The following is a 16,208-nucleotide window of genomic DNA, read 5'->3' as shown; positions in this document are numbered from 1 at the left end:
CTACTCTCTGCCCTCCCTGACTGTGGCTCACATCCACCAGGCACTGTGTCCAAAGGACGAAAGGGGCTTTAAACATGGTTATTTAGGGCCTCAGTGAGCAGGACCAGTGCAGCCAGCTGCAGGTGTGCAAAGACAAACTTGTCTAACATGACCGAGAACAGAGGAATCGGTCATGAATGTCAAAAGTTCTCTAGGCACCAGAGGATGTCGTCAGTGTTTCTCCACCGTTTTTTTTTTATTATTGATTCAGTGAGCATTTTAGATATTTTTTCTTAATCATCACCCCCAATGAAATTTTAATAATCACAGGTATATCTTTCATCTGTTCATGTACTAGAGCCCACTGAGGGATTATAAGCCATTATAATATCTAAGTTTATCCCCCCCCCAGCCATTTTTCATTCCTTGGCAATAATATCACCTTCAGTGAGAATACATGGCTTAAGAGCTAAGGACGTAGCTCAGTGGCAGAGTGTTTGCCTATCACGCACATGACCCTGATTTAATCCCCAGCATTGAGAGGCAGGCAGAGAATGGCTCACTCCACCACCCACCAATACTTTTTAGCTCCTTCCCCAGGCCCTCACTTTCTTTTTTAACATGTCTTTTCATTGTCATCCCCCCAATCTATATACCTTGTTCAACAATAATTGTCATTAAGTCAACATGCATATAAGTAATTTTTAAACTGTAAAGATCTATAAAAATTTTGGACATTACTAATAGTAAAAAAAATAAATCAATTAACTGATTGCTGCCCCATCCAAACCCAGCCCTGCCAACTCTAACCCTCACCATTTGGGATAGCCTTTGGCCCTATCTTCCTGGACAGTTTTCAAGTTGGCTTCTTCTGCTACTGGAAGAACCAAAAGGAAGCCATTTAATTTTTGTTTTTTAAATATTTTGACAGGAGTTGATAAATGCAATAGGCACATGGAGCTACCATTCATTAAAATGAGGTACGTTTCAGAAGGTTAGTATTGTTCCACCCAAAATCAATACTGACTTAAGTGGATAACTGCAGAGAATGTAAACAGGTTGAACAAGAAGGAATAAAGGTTTCTGTTCTTCTATGTCAAGCTGAGCTGCAGGAAGAGAACTCCATTATTTGATTCATCATTAACCAAACTATGACCTTAGCATTCTGGATGCAAATAACTCAAGTTAATTAAATTTAATTGAAGTTTCTCTATCAAAGACCCTCAGAACCTCAGACTCAAGGTCCAAATTGCATTCAAGATTTTCCTCTCCTCCACCCCACACCATTCTGCATCCTTCTGGTTCTCTTTTCCACTTTCAACATGCTGCCAAATCAAAAACCTAGATTTTGTCCTTAACTTCTTCCACCGATCATCCATCAACTGTCTATTATATCTAGTTAGCTTTTTACCTTTTCAGTACTAAACTCAGGGGCACTTCACCTCTGAGATACATCCTCAGACCTTTTTTAAAACTTTTGAGACAAGGTCTCACTGAGTTGCTGAGGCTGGTCTTGAGCTTGAAATCCTCCTGCCTCAGCCTCCTGAGTCACTGGAATTATAGGCGTGCACGACAGCATCCAGCCCTGGTTAGCATCTTTTAAGTTCATCTACTTCTCTCTTTCCCCAAGGCCCTCCCCACTTGATGTTCATGGCACTACCATCCTTTTCCTGAACCACTGACTTGGCTTCCTGCCTCTAAACTGCCCCCTTCAATCCAGAATCTACACTATATTTTAGACGTCAGAAAATCCAAATATCTTAGTGCAATTAGAAAGCCCCACCATCTGGTCTTTGTGTCTTTCAGAGATTCTACTTCTCACCCATCTGAATTTATAGTTCTACTGATGTACCACACAGACATCTTTCTCTGGATTTCCCACCTGAATACCCTACTTTGTCCTACCTTCAATTTCTCTAGCTATTTTTTCAAACTTCAGGTCTCAATTTAAACATCTCTGCAAATTTTTCCTGGCTTGACCCCCTCCCAATCCTTTATTGGATGCCAGGCTATGAGCTTCCAATTAACAGCATTTATTACACTACAGTGAAATGATCCAGTTTACATATTCTTTTCAAGGACATTAAGTGCAATAGGCACATGGAGCTAGCATTCATAAAAATGAGGTGAATTTCAGAAAGTTAGTATTGTTCCAGCTGAAACCAATACTGACTTAAATGGCTATCTTCAGAGAATGTAAACCCATTAGGAGGCTGTTGTTGCAGTTCGTGTGAGATTTGGTAGTAGTGGTGAGGGTTAGATTGGTAGTTCTGGGTTTGGAGGAGGGCAAAGGTAGTTAATTGTTTTATTTTTTTACTATTAGTAATGATCAACATTTTTATAGATCTTTACAGTTTAAAATTAAAAATTACTTATATGCATGCTTACTTAATGATACTTAGTAACTATTGATAAACAAGGAATATAAATTGTGGGGATGACAAATGACATATTCTTTGAGGAAAGGGACTATCTCATTCCCAGAGTTGCTAGCACATAGTAGGCACTCAATAAATATCTGTTTAATAAACAAAAACATCAATCTCATCTCTATTATATGTAAAGGGCTCATTCCTCACATAATATTTTAGGGGGAATATCATTAACCAATCACAGAAACTTCCATTCTGAGAAACAGTGATATGTTTGAAGACTCAGATAAGAATAGGCCAACATTTAGAAGTTTCCTGTTTGAGAGAAATAGGAAATTGCATCCTAAAGCCAATAGCTCAGAAGTGCTGGGTCAAGTGATATGTGTGGGCAGAGCCGGGGGCAGTAAGCTAAGGATCCAAACACTTCAGTTAACTGGCGTTTTTAATAGTGATATTACTTTGGCCAGAAAGCTACAGATTGTTCTGATTTTCTGAAGGGTTTTATGTATTCACAGGGTGTAGCCTACAAATTAATCAATTGCTTTCTATAAGAACTTGGCAAATACTGGGCAACTGATTACAATCTGGATTTTAGCCAAATATCTAAGCAGAAAGTTTCTAACCTGGTTTTTTATTGACACTTCACTCCCATGAGTGAATGGTTAAAGGAATGGTTAAAGGAATGGTTAGAGTTATATTCTTTCTGTACTCATCCCTCACCTTCCATATTTAATCATTAGCAAGACCTGAGAGCTCAACTTCCCCAAAATTTTACTGAGCCAGACAACCTTTCACCATCTCTACTTACTACAGTGTTCATCCAAATCTCACCTGAACTGCAACAACAGCCTCCTAATGGGTCTTTGATTCTCCTTGTCCTGCTCCCCATAAAGCTCACCTTCCATTCCTACCCAGAATGAGCTATCTACAGAGTAAACGATATGATATAAATTCTCAGACTAAAATCTTCCAGTAGAATAATTTAGTGACTGTAATTCAGAAAATGAATAAGAAAATTGTTAAATTCATATCATTCCATACTTTTCTTCAATTAAAAAGGATAAACTGAGCTGAGGATATAGCTCAGTGGTAGAGCACTTGCTTAGCATGCATAAGACCCTGGGAGCAATCTTCACTACTCCAAAACAAACAAAAAGAAGTGTATGGGGGGATGAACCACTAATGCACCAATGTGCATGCCTCTCAAAAGCATACAACAAGAAGTCTTACATTAAAAAATTCACATTGTATGATTTCTTTTTTTTTGATTTTTTTAAAGAGAGAGTGAGAGAGGAGAGAGAGAGAGAGAGAGAGAGAGAGAGAGAGAGAGAGAGAGAATTTTTAATATTTATTTTTTAGTTCTCGGCGGACACAACATCTCTGTATGTGGTGCTGAGGATCGAACCCGGGCCGCACACATGCCAGGCAAGCGTGCTACCGCTTGAGCCACATCCCCAGCCCCTGTATGATTTCTTTTATATCTGGTTCCAAACAGAAGATAAGTAATACCTGCATATCTTAGAACAAAATCAGAACAGTGCTTTCCTCTGGACAGAGGAGACACATGAGGGAACTTTGTGGGTTAATAAAAATGTTCCTCATCCTGGTAAGAATTTAGGTTACATCATTGAAGAATTTGTCAAAATAAGTGATTGTGTGCTTATTATTTTTGTACTTCAATGTATGCAAATTTTACCCAAAAAATATAAATATTGAGTTCTAGTTAATGAGATACATGCTGATATATTTATGAGAATTTACTGTTATCTACATGAGACTGAAGGACAGGTAGACAGATGAAAAGATGGACAGATACATTATAAGAGAACTATAACAAAAATGCTAATGGCAGAATCATGGTGAGGAGAATATAAATCTTCAATGTGAAATTCTTTCAACCTTGCTGTTTAAATTTTTGATACTAAAATGATGGATAAGTAAAAACTTCTAAGGTAACCACACTTCTGGAATATTCAGTCAATGTGAGGAATTCGCCTGACACTCTCCCCAGTGAAATAAATACTTAAAGAGTAAAAACTGTGGAAAAATATCCACTTAAAACCTCTAGATATTGTCCCAAGTATATAACAACCAGAGAACAGTAAGAGTCTGTGGCATATAAGCCACCACCTGATCTGATTTCCCCCCAGTTCAGTGTGACAGAAATTCTAATTCCAGCAGGGTGCACAAGAAGACGGAGCTTCCTCTCCTTCAAGGCTCTTGTCTGGGACGAGGGTTTCTAAGCTCTTTTGTCTAAGATTAGGAAGGAAAGGTAGCTAGCATCTCTCATGACCACACCAAGCTCTGCACTGAAGAAGCTCTTTCCGGGCAGGGGACTGGACTGGGACTCCCTTGCAAAATCTAATCCCAACTTGTAGTGCAGAAATCCTCTCTAGGCACTGAATGCTGAGAATACTGGGTCCCAAATGCCTCTACCCCTTTTCACAGTCATAGGTTCCATGCCAGGAGAAGCGAGCTGAAAAGACTAGGGGCTACCATCTACATCCGATACCCCACCTGTAGACCAAGGCGGATATGTCACTTCAGGAGAAGAGGACTACAGTCCCTGCCCCCTACTCTAGAGCAGTAGCCCAGAGATTATGTCCAAAGAGAGAAGTAGACCTTAAGAACGAACAGCTCAGTAGCTCTTCTTAGGAGGACTTAATTTATGTTTAAAGAAACATGGGGAAGTTTGTGCCTCAGTGTGTTGGCAAAAACAATGAATATTTTGGAGGTAAGCAATTAGTAGAAGGCTCTTAGCTCTACCAAACTAGTAACAACAACTAAAGTGGCAGACGAGCTAGAAATTCAAAAGAGAGAACCAGAAAAAATACACAACTAAGAAAATCCCTTCTGGATTCAAAGCAAGTCTCAAAGACTGCCCTCATCTAGGGGCCTGATGGCTTGGATCAGACTGTAGAGCAATATGTGTCCCAGACATTGACAAAAATAATTTAAAAATCAGCTGGCAAGTGCTAGAGTCTAACAGCTCCATGTGCTACCCAGAAACTGAGTCTGAAGTAAGGAGAGATAAGAGAACTGGTAAAACAGCAGTGACCTAGCACTTCAGAGAGCCTGTGTGTACGCTTAAGGTTTGACTCTCAGAGCCTGCATACAGTGGGGAAATATACTTCAGTAAACTGTTCAGCCAAGTAACTAAATAAATGAACAAGCAAATAACAATAGGCACCAGGCAAGAGGGAGACCAATATCCAGAATTTCTACAAAATATTATCTGAAATATACAATTTTCCCACAACAAGAAATTATGAGTCATACAAAGAAACAAAAACATGTGACCCAAAACAAGAAGTTGGGGAGGAGGAATGAGCAATAAAAGCTGCCTTAGAGAAGGCCCAGATTTTGGACTTAACAAAGATTTCAAGGCCCCTATTTGAAGTATGTTCAAAGAATAAAAAGACACGATGCTTAAAGAATAAATAATTTTTAAAAGAATGAGTGAGGAGCTGGTAGCTAGTGGTAGAGTACTTGCCTAGTATGCATGAGGTTCTGGATTTGATCCCCAGTACTGCAAAAAATAACAAAAAGAACGAATAAAAATGAAAATGCAACATAACAAAACTATGGCCTAGAGCTAAAGTAGTGCTTAGAAGGAAATTTTTAGCTTTAAATGTCAATATTTAAAAAGAAAAAAAAAATCTCAAAATCAATAAACTAAACTTCCACCTTAAGATATAGGGATAGAAAATCAAACTAAACCCAGAGTAGTCAGAAAGAAAGAAACAATAAAAGTTAAAGCAAAAATAAAGGGAATGAAGAACAGGACAAAACATAAGAATAAAATCATTGAAACCAAATTTGGTTTTTGAAAAGATCAACAAAATTGACAAAGCTTAACCTAGACTGATCAACAAAATAAGAGACAAGACTAGGTACTGAAATCATGAACGAAAGAGGGACATTAATCTTGAACTTAAAAAAATAAAGAGGGTTATAAGAGATCATTACAAACATATGTCAAAAAATGAGATAACTTAGATGAAATGGACAAATTTCTAGAAAGACCCAAACTACCAAACCCAACTCAAAAAGAAATTGAAAACTCCTAAGATAGTAAAGATACTGAATTTGTAATTTACACTTTCTCATTAAGAAAATCCCCCAAAACATATGGCTTCACAGATAAATTCTACCAAACATTTAAATAATTATTATTAATTCTCTCAACTTCTCTCCAAATATAGAAAAAGATAAAACACTTCCTAATATATTCCATAAGATCAATATTACCCTGATAGAAAAGCCAGACAAACCAATCACCCACACACACAAAACTATATATTACCCAGGTATGGTGGCATGAGCCTGTAATTCCAGCACTCAGAAGGCCAAGGAGGTAGGATTAATTGAGTCTAGGAGTTTTAGACCCCTCCGGGCAACATAGCAAGATCTGTCTCAAAAATAACTATATATTAATATCTCTTATGAATGTCAATGCAAAAAGCCTAACAAAACTAGCCAACTGACTCATATAACATATCAAAAGGTCTATATATCACAACCAAGTGGGAATTATTCCAGGAATGTAAAGTTGGTCTTACATTGGAAAATTTATTAGTATAATATGCCATGTTAAGAGAATAAAGAAAATAAAGGATAAAAATCATTTGATTATCTCAGTAGATGCAGAAAACACAACAAAATTCAACAACTTTTCTTGATTAAAAAAAAATCCACAAACTTAGATCTAAGAACTTCCTCAAACTGATAAACAGCATCATGAAAAACCCATAGGAAAAATCATACTTAGTGGTGAAGGAATTAATAATTTCCCTCAAATATCAGAATCAATACAAGGGTATCTATTACCACCCCTTTGCTGGAGATTCTAGCCAGGGCAACCAGACAAGTAAAAAAAAAGATTGGGGAAAAAAAGAAGCAAAGTGATCTCTATTTGCAGATGTCATGATCTTCTTTAAAGAAAATCCCAAGGAATCCACTAAAAAATTAGGTTGCAAGATACTAGGTTGGTAAACAAAAATCAATTATTTTTCCCTATACTATCAATGAACAAACTAAAATGAAATTTTAAAAAGAATTACAATAACATAAACTACTTAAGAGTAAATTTGCTGGAGATGCAAAACTTGTACAATGAAAAGCCTAAAACAATAATGAAAGAAATAAAATAAGATCTAAATAAATGGAAACTTGTATCTATGTTTGTTGGAAAGAAGACACAGAGATAATCCTTCACAAACAATAAGGAAAGACAGGTGAAGTTATAAGTTGGCTGATAGAAAGGACTTCTCCTTCCCTCTATGGCTGATATTCATCATCTGTGTCAGCTACTATGTTGTAGTGTCCTTTTATTGGACTGGGAAAAGTTTTCTTTATAGAGAAATTTGAACTGTCTTCCTAGGCAGCAAGTACAGTTAACAGTGTCGTGTTTGTCATATCAGCACACTTGTCCCCAATATCTGGGCTCTTGGTGGATAAGACAGGGGAAAACATAATTTGGATTCTGTGTGCAGTGACCACCAACCACTCTTGTGTCCCACATGATGCTGGCCTTCACCATGAGGAATCCTTGGATTGCTATGTGTCTCTGGGACTCTCCTATTCATTGCTCGCACTATGGCCAATGTTGGCATTTGACAGAAAATGCTGAAGTTCACCTGGATTGATGTTCCTGAACATCAGCTGGGCACTGCATATGGCTTCATGCAGTCCATTCAGAACCTGGGGCTGGCCATCATTTCCATTATCACTGGCCTAATACTGGATACTCGGGACATTTGTTTCTAGAAGTTTTCTTCACTTCCTGTATTTCTTTGTCATTTTTATCTGTGGTCTTTCTTCATTTGATGAATCATGCCTGAGTGGGAACCTAAATTATTTTCTACTTTTGTGTATGCTTGAAAGTTTTCATAATTTTTTTTAATATTCTCAAGTCACAGATAACCTCTAGCTCCACCAAGAGGCAATTGTAGTGGGAAAGTAAAGTCAGGGATGATGTGTATCTGCCCCAAAGCCAATGCTGAAGAAGAACAAGAAGCAGTAAGGTTCATGGACCACCTGTCATTCATTTAATCCTCCCATCACAACTCTGTAAAGTGACTCCACCTTAACCAAGTGATTGAATTAAGCAACACCAAATGAATACGTATAATAATAACATATGATAAAAACAATGATAAAAAGGAAGCTGACCAAAGCCAACTTCTTGCAAAGCCATAGTACAATATCACAATGAAGATACTAACATGGATACAGTCAAGATATAATTTCCATCATTATGTGCTATTTTTGTCGTTTTGAAGCAAAATTCTATTAAATAAAATAACGTTTTACCAATAATTATATCCAGTGTGTTCTCACTTTTTTAAAGCCTACATATAAAAAAACCTACCACAGCAAAATAGTAATAGTAGTCATCTCTGGGCATGAAGATTACAAGTAGTTAATTTTTATTTACTTATTGAATTAGTTTTATAGTTGTTACATTTTTCTTTTCTAATTGGACCAAAATTCATATAATATTAACTATTTCAGAATGTACTATTCAATGTAATTTAGCACAAACATTTCTTTCTATTTTCAAAGCATTTTCATCACCCTAGAAGAATATTCTGCACCTATTAAGTACCCACTTATCATTCCCTCTCCCTGCCCAGTCCCTGGCAATCACTAGTCATCTTTCTGTCTCTATAGATTTTCCTATTCTGGATATTCCACAGAGAAGAAATCATACAATATGTGACCTCTGGTTTCTTAGAATATTTTAGAGACTCATCCAAAGCTGAAGCATGTATCAGTACTTCATTTCTTTATTATGACTGAGTATTCCATGATATGTATATATCATAATTTGTTTAAATCTATTAATTTACATTTAGGTTGCTTCCACCTTTTGACCAGTGTAAATAGTGTTTATATGAACATTCAGATGAAAGTTTTATTTGGACACCTGCCTTCAATTATTTGGGGTATAAACCTACAAATGGAATTGCTGAGTCATAAGGTTATTCTATATTTACTTTTTTGAGGAATCAACAAACTATTTTCCAATTTACATTACAACCAAAAATTAATAAAGGTTTCTACTTCTCCACATTCTTGCCAGTAATAAATAACAGTAATGTTATTTTCTGACTTGTTTGTTTTTTTATTATAGCCTACTTAAAGGGTATGAGGTGGTATCTCATTGAGGCTTTGATTTACATTTATCTAATGACCAATGATGTCAAACATCCTTTTAATATGCTTGACAATCACTTGTATATTTCCTTTGATGAAATGTTAACTCAAGTGTGTGTTATTTTTAATTATGTAATTAACAATGCATTTTATTTTTTTGATATTTATTTTTTAGTTGTACACAATACCTTTATTTTGTTTATTTGTTTTTATGTGGTGCTGAGGATCAAACCCAGGGCCTTGCATGTGCTAGGCAAGTGCTCTACTGCTAAGCCACAATCCCAGCCCGATAATGTATTTTAAAACAGAGGAACAAAATATTATATTACTGTTTATACATATAATTTTCTTATTCCTAATGAAAAATAAAATTTAATAATGGTGCTGGGTGCGGTGGCACATGCCTGTAATCCCTAAGGCTCAGAAGGCTGAGGCAGGAGGATTTCGAGTTCAAGGTCAGCCTCAGCAATTTAGCAAGGCATTAAGCAACTCAGTGAGACCCTGTCTCTAAATACAATACAAAAAAGGGCTGGGATGTGGCTCAGTGCTTAAGTGCCCCTGGGTTCAATTCTCACTACAAAAAAAAAAAAAAATGGTATCTGTTTTATTAGTTAAAGTAATGGTTCTGTTTTTAAAAATTCCCAAATGTGTGATGGCTAAAACACAACTAAATTTTCTCTTTTGCTGAAATAAACAACATAGTCAGTAAATGGCTCTTCTCTAGGCTCCTCCTATTATGTGGCTCTGCCACCTCCAATTCACAACTTCCTAGAAAGCACTGGTCCAGTACTTGATAATGTATTTTCAAAACGATGCCCATTTGCCTTTATTTTAAGTATAAAAATGAAGAGCCATCATGATTACATTAACCCCAGGTAGAGCTTCGTACAGTGAACACTGTAGGAAGCAAAGAAAGAATGTGAGTGGAATACTGCACCATGGAATGTCCACTGGAAAGGAAAAGAAGTTTTAACAACACAGGGGCACTAATGGACTTCAGAGGAAATATATGAAGAGATTAGAGGGCTTAAAGTGCAAAGTGTAAGGTTGCAAGAAAGCTGAAGGGTAAACAGATTATGATCAGCAAATTATATATCAGGATTTAATATTGTGAAAATATTGCAGTCTAGTTTGGATGATGACGAAGAGCAAAGGTCTGGCTTTGGGAGTAGAATTCATAGCTCCTCAGGTTCAGAATAGGCAAGAGGCTGCAAAGTTAGGGTGTTGGCCAGATTATTCACAGAGATGTTGAAATTTCCCACATGTCAAGGGCCAAAGTAAACAAAGGATAGGGCCCAGAAAGGATATAAAGTAAAGTAGCTGTGTTTTAAAGGAGGAGAATTATAGCATGAGTTCATGGGTGTCAACATCCTAACAGTCCAATAGAGTCAGGACCATGTGAAAACAGCAATTTCATATTAAACCTAAGCCATGTTAAATTTAAATGAAATGATGGATTAAAAAGAAATCGTCCTTGCTCTGGCCTCTGGAGAGAAAAATTAAAACTCTCTTATGAGATTTACAAACATTCCATCTCATGGCTTTGACATTGAATGTATTCTACCTAAATGGTCTGGGAAACCCCAAATTGAGAAAATCACATGAAAAGTGATCCTGGCCAGTTAGATCAGCAGTTTTTAATACTGGAAAAGAAGAGAGAAGGGTCCTGGGGAATGTCTAGCAGTCTGTCACATCAGTCCATATTTCTGTTGCAAAGAAAGATAATCAGTAAAATACTTTCAAAGACTAAAACAAACTACATCAACATCAACTAGGGAGCATTAAAATAAAGATACAACATCAGAAAAGGAAGACGTAAAGTTTCCAGTATCTCCCCTGTTGAAAATGCATGCTCTAGAGCTAAAATCTATTTAATGGAAGTATGGAGCTAGAGGAACAAGTTAAATGACACCACACAGAAGCAAACACACACATCCAGAATATGGGAAATTTTATAGGCCACTCATTTCTGCACCAAGTCAGAGCCATGAGAAGAAAAGAATAAGAAATAAGATCAAGAAAGACTTTAGAGACACAAAACTTAAAAAAGCAATGTTTGAACTTTGGATTCTGATTCAAATGAAACCATTAAAAGACATTTTGAAGGCAAGCAGAGATACCTAAATATCTGATGCAGTGTGGCATCATGGTTAAGAAATTGGGTTTTAGAGATGTGAACTGCAGTGTGTGGGGGAAATGACTTGATGTTATTTTAATTTTTCAGTAAAAGAAACAAGAGAGGGGCCGGGGTTGTGGCTCAGTGGCAGAGTGCTTGCCTAGCACGTGTGAGGCACTGGGTTCAATCCTCAGCCCCACATAAAAGAAGAATAAATAAAGATAATGTGTCCAACTACAACTAAAAATAAATATTAAAAAAAGAGAGAGAAACAATTTCAGATATAAAATATGGTACAGAGAGGGACTAGAGTTGTGGCTCAGTGGGAGAGCACTTGCCTAGCACGTGTGAGGCATTGGGTTCGATTCTCAGCACCATATAAAAGATAAATAAAATAAAATAAAGGTATTGAGTCCATCTACAACTAAAAAAATATTTAAAAAAGAAAAAAAGAGAAGGGAGGAAAGAACAAATATGGCAAAATCCTAATAATCATTAAATCTGAATGAGGAATATATCAGCATCAACTATACTCTTACATATTTTTTTTATGTTTTAGAATTTCATAGTCAAGAATTCAAAACATTAGGAAACACATAAACAACTAGTCAGGTATACACGATCACTCTGCTATTTACAGAACTATCTCAGTTGTTTTTTTAGAAATATGTTATTCTTCCCAGTGCAGAAGCCCAAGTGACACTTTGCCCTGCTTCCATTATGAAACACCAATCAGGAAAAATAAGCACTTTGTACCCTCAAATGAGGTCACCTCATCTATCTCTAATTCACAAACTTAAGTACTTTCTGTAAATGTGGACTCCATAATAATATCCCCAACTTTCAAAATGTTAAACCCTGAAATAATGTTGATCTTTTGGATAAAACACGAGAAAAAGTTATGTTTCCCACTGTGAAGAAATGAATGTACACTAATAAGATTGCAGGATTTTTTTCTTTAAAAATTTTTGAGAGACTGGGGATGTAGTTCAGTGGTAGAACACTGGCTGGCATGGCCTAGGCCCTGAGTTTGATCCCTAGTACCACCAAAAAAAAAAAAAAAATTAAATTCCTTTAAATGCTAAACCCATATTTTGGCTGGTCTTCTTTTTCTAACATTATGATTAATTTAACAAACATTTAAAGTATTTATATAAACTTTATAAATTGGCAAGATCAATATGATTTAGAAATGCGCACATAGAGTCTTCGAGAGCAGAGCAGCAATGTGCTCGCCTGGATGGCAAGCTGTCTGCTTCTTGAGGGGTGATCTTAGTGAGTACCCTGTGGCCTCACGCTGGGCCTTCTGCTTCCAGCATAGACATTCCATTATCCTTTCATCTGATTAGTTCCACAGTATCTTAGGTCCTCGCAGTGGCGTGGAAACCACTGAGAGAGGGGCTCCAACTCCCAAGCCACCCAGGCTGCAGGCAGCCGCATTATGTCCTCGTCACAATCTCCAGCCACCGCTGTCTCAGTACCTCTGCTATTTCATTTGCAGAAGCCCAGGTCCAAGTACCTCCTGTTGTTCCTGCAACTCCTTCACCCACAGCAGTACCTGAGGTGGCTTCTGGAAGAACTACAGATATAATCCATGCTGTTGCAGAACAGAGCTTCGCTGAACTGGGACTAGGGTCATACACCCCAGTGGGATTGATCCAGAACCTCCTGGAATTTATGCATGTTAACCTGGGCCTTCCTTGGTGGGGGGCCATTGCAGCATGTACAGTCCTTGCCCTCTGCCTCGTTTTGCATCTCATGGTGAAGGGCCAGCAAGAGGCAGCCAAGATTCACAACCACTTGCCAGAGATCCAGAAGTTTTCCACTAGAATCAGAGAGGCCAAGTTGGCAGGAGACAAAGCTGAGTTTTATAGGGCCTCCAAGGAGATGACACTTTACCAGAAAAAGCAAGATATTAAATTCTTTAAACCCCTCATTCTGCCTCTGACTCAGGCACTAGTCTTCATCTCCTTCTTCATTGCCTTGAGAGAGATGGCCAACCTTCCTGTGCTCAGTATGCAGACAGGTGGCCTCTGGTGGTTCCAGGATCTCACTGTATCTGATCCCATCTACATGTTACAGATAGTAGTCACTGCTACAATGTGGGGTATCCTGGAGCTAGGTACTGACACAGGTGTGCAAAGTTCTGACCTTCAGTGGATGAGAAATGTTATCAGAGTGATGCCCCTGGCAGTCTTGCCCATAACCATCCACTTCCCCTCGGCAGTGTTCATGTACTGGCTCTCTTCCAATATGTTTTCCCTGGGCCAAGTAGCCTACCTCCGGCTACTGTACACACTGTACTTAAAATACCCCAGCGTGTTGTGCATGACTCTGACAAATTACCTCCCCAGGAAGGCTTCATAAAGAGCTTCAAACAAGGCTGGAAAAATGCTGAAATTGCACATCAGCTCCATGAGCGTGAACGACGAATGCAGAACCACTTGGAGCTAGCAGCCAGGGGTCCCTTACAGCAGACCTTTACCCACAACCCTCTACTACAACATGAAAAGAATCACCCTCCCAAAACCCCCAGCAGCAGCAACAGCAACAAACCAAAGTCAAAGCAGCCCTGGCGTGACACACTTGGCTGACTTGTGTTCTCTGCTCATTCTGTCAGGAACTCTGTCTCCTCAAAGAACCATCCTAAAGACAGACTTGATGTTTTGCCCTTGTATCAGGCCTAGGAACTGTAGGATATTTGAAATGTTCATTTTAAAAACTGATTCCACTACAAACTCTTATTCCTGCATATAAAAGTACAGGGGAGCCAAGCAATCTTCCTTTCCATAGGATTAGGAAACCTCTGTACTACATGCTGCTTCCTGATACTTTATTAAACAGAGAAATGGATTGTGTACTTCAGAGAAATGAATGGGTTGGGTCAAGATTGCTTTTGATAGCTCATGCTCTTGGGAAGTATCTGACCGTTTTTACCTGGCATTAAGACCTTACACTTCTACCCTGTGTGCATGTTCCAGCCACATTTGCATTGTGGTCATAGAGAAATGACTGATAAGATTGTATCTGAGAATTATAACCACATTTCTTGATAACCTATACAATTTCCATTTCCATCAAGAAATAGATTACTCAGATTTTTAGTGAAAATTAAGAATGAAAGGTGATGTTTTTATGCAAAAACTTAAAAGAAAAAAAAAGAAATGCACACATAGACATTTATTGGGGCTTTATACTTGATTAACTTTGGGTAAATGTTCAATTTTTAAATAATGGGCATTCCATTTTGGTTATAGGATTTCATATATACATATAAATACAATACACATACATATATAATACATATATGTACCACATATAACATATATTGTTAGTTTGCAAGATCTGTGAAGCTGAGAGAGATTTATGTTTAAAAAAAGATTTCCATGATGACTGCGTATTGTCAGTTCTTCATTGTAATTCTTTCTTTTTTCTTTGTATTTTTCCAGCTATATGTTCGTTGCATACTTGTTTGTAATTATACTATTTCCTACAGTATTCTTCTTTGTGATATAATGAGTCAAATTTTTGTCCTTATTAATGTTACTCAATAAATAATACTTGACAATTAATAGTTGCAAAAAGTTGTTTTATAATTCGTGTAGTATGTCTTTTTCTTTTTTATTTTCTATACTTTAGTTGTTTAGTTTTAAATATTTTAGTAGCTTTAGTCTTAATTGTCTTAGGAATAATAGTATGGCTTGTTAATGAGGTATGTAGCTCACATGTCCTCTCTGTTGGGCTATCTCTTCTCACTGCCTAGATGTGCCCTTCAATAAATGTTCTGTGTTTCTGGCATCTCTAAGATCTTGGGATCTTCAATGCAGCTCCAGTTTCACTTTCACAGCTTCATAATTGCCCTCTCAGGGGCCACTCACAGGAATTCCCTCCCTGCTCACACATTGCCTGGCCTCCCAGGCCTTCCTCTGAAATCTCAGTGGAAGCCTCCTTGGTCCCCTAACTCTAACATTTTGCATTCCTCTGAAACCAGCACCAATGTGGATGAAGCCAAGGTCCACCACCAACTCGAACAGTAGCAGGCCTGCTTGGACTCTGGCTGTAGTGGTCTCTGAGTGCCTGGGTGACTGAGCACAGTGAACCAAATCCTGGGGAAATATCTTTCTAGGTGGCCCTGTGGCAGCAGGGTGCTCCTACAGTCTCTTCTTAAAGCAAAGTTTTTCAAATGTGTCTTCATTTTTACACCTTTGAGCCTGTGAATAATAGGATCTTACTGATTCCTCAGGTGCCCTCAAGGCAACTTTCCTATTATCTCTGTGCAAAGAACTTGGTTCCTCTTTAATGGCTCTAATATCTTTAGCAACCACAATTTTATATGCACTTTTCTGGTTAAACTACAAGTTTTTTAAATCTTTCTGCTCTGCTTTTTTATCCTAATTCTCACAGTAAACCTAGCCAAAAGCTACCAGCAATACTCATGCCACTCCTCAAATGCTATGCTGCCTTGAAATTTCCTCCACCCAATTAATTATCCCATGACTTTAAATTCATCCTCATTGAAATACCCAGGACATGCACAAAATGTACCCAAGTCCTTCGCCAGAATGTAACATGAATGACCT

The 16,208-nt window shown here is 37.7% G+C and overlaps 1 protein-coding gene and 2 pseudogenes across 2 annotated transcripts in view; 2 read left to right on the top strand and 1 right to left on the bottom strand.

The window, feature by feature from the left end:
* Nucleotides 1-16,208, bottom strand: part of Znf23 (zinc finger protein 23) — an 87,585-nt gene that overhangs the window by 67,664 nt on the left and 3,713 nt on the right. The gene's annotated exons all lie outside the window — the stretch shown is intronic.
* Nucleotides 7,516-8,194, top strand: LOC113190096 (lysosomal dipeptide transporter MFSD1 pseudogene; annotated as a pseudogene).
* Nucleotides 8,328-14,263, top strand: LOC113190095 (mitochondrial inner membrane protein OXA1L pseudogene; annotated as a pseudogene).

The sequence above is a fragment of the Urocitellus parryii genome, chromosome 15 (genome assembly GCF_045843805.1).
Source record: "Urocitellus parryii isolate mUroPar1 chromosome 15, mUroPar1.hap1, whole genome shotgun sequence".
Taxonomy (NCBI): domain Eukaryota; kingdom Metazoa; phylum Chordata; class Mammalia; order Rodentia; family Sciuridae; genus Urocitellus; species Urocitellus parryii.
The sequence above is the reverse complement of the archived record's forward strand: the minus strand, read 5'-3'. Positions and strand labels throughout refer to the sequence as shown.